Source organism: Alligator sinensis, unplaced genomic scaffold (assembly GCF_000455745.1).
Source record: "Alligator sinensis unplaced genomic scaffold, ASM45574v1 scaffold758_1, whole genome shotgun sequence".
Taxonomy (NCBI): Eukaryota; Metazoa; Chordata; order Crocodylia; family Alligatoridae; genus Alligator; species Alligator sinensis.
Window position 1 is genome coordinate 340,961 of NW_005842457.1, and position 1,161 is coordinate 342,121.

The following is a 1,161-nucleotide window of genomic DNA, read 5'->3' on the forward strand; positions in this document are numbered from 1 at the left end:
GAGTGTTCACTTCCCTCCACAATTTAGTATCATCCGCAAATTTGGACAGAGTACACTACACGCCCACATCCAAGTCACTGATGAAGACATTGAAGAGTACAGGTCCAAGGACCAAGCCCTGAGGGATCCCACTACCCACATCCTTCCAGGTCGATATCAGTCTGTCTACTACCACTCTCTGAGTGCGACCCCCAAGCCAATTTTCCACCCACTGGACCATGTAAGCCTTTAAGTCACAGTCTCTTAATTTATTTATGAGAATGGGATGAGATTCGGTATCAAAGGCCTTCCTAAAATCCAAGAAAATGACATCCACCTCTACTCCTGTGTCCAAGCATTTTGAGATCTGGTCATAAAACAAAACCAGATTAGTCAGGCATGATCTGCCTGCTATGAATCCATGCTGGCTGTCCTGCTGCATTATTTTTCCTGCTGGACTCACGCAGATATGATTTTTAATAATCTTTTCAAAGACTTTTCCAAGGATAAAGGTGAGACTGACTGGCCTATAATTACTTGGAGCCTCCTTCCTCCCATTCTTGAGAATATGAACCACACTGGCCCTTTTCCAGTCCTCTGGGACCTGGCCCAAGCATCATAAGCCCTTAAATAGCCATGCCAGCAGTTCAGTTATGACACCAGTCAGTTCCTTCAGTACCCTTAGACAAAGCTCATCCAGGCCCACTGACTTAAACACCAAAACAGATACCAGTCCACCAAAGTGCCTTCGCACCAAGTTAATAGGCTCCTTTTTCTCTTATGCCCAGCTAAGAACCAAAGATATCTGCATTGGCTGGGAATTGAACCCAGGTCTCCTGCATAGGAAATAAGAATTCTACCACTGAACCACCAATGCTTCTGTTTAATAATGTTTTACTGCACCATCAATGCTTCAACACACCATCCTTGGAAATGTTCAGGTATAAGTTATATAGGCACTTGGCTGGGAGAGTTTAGTCAGGGACAATCCTGACGAACAGAGAGATGGCCTATATGATCTCATAAGGTCCCTTCCAGTCCTACTTCCCTATGAACCTGTGATCTCCCAAGTTGGTACATTAACCAGTAGGCTGTACAATGATGCTCAGTCTTTCCTTCCATGTACAGTATCCGGTTTAATGACTATTTAATTATACCATGGCACCTAGTAGAATGGTTTCA

At 44.1% G+C, this 1,161-nt stretch overlaps 1 non-coding gene across 1 annotated transcript; it reads right to left on the reverse strand.

Moving 5' to 3' along the window:
- Nucleotides 1-785: 785 nt before the first annotated feature.
- Nucleotides 786-856, reverse strand: TRNAR-CCU. The gene has a single exon. It is a non-coding gene; the product is annotated as a tRNA-Arg (tRNA).
- Between the last annotated feature and the right edge of the window lie 305 nt (nucleotides 857-1,161).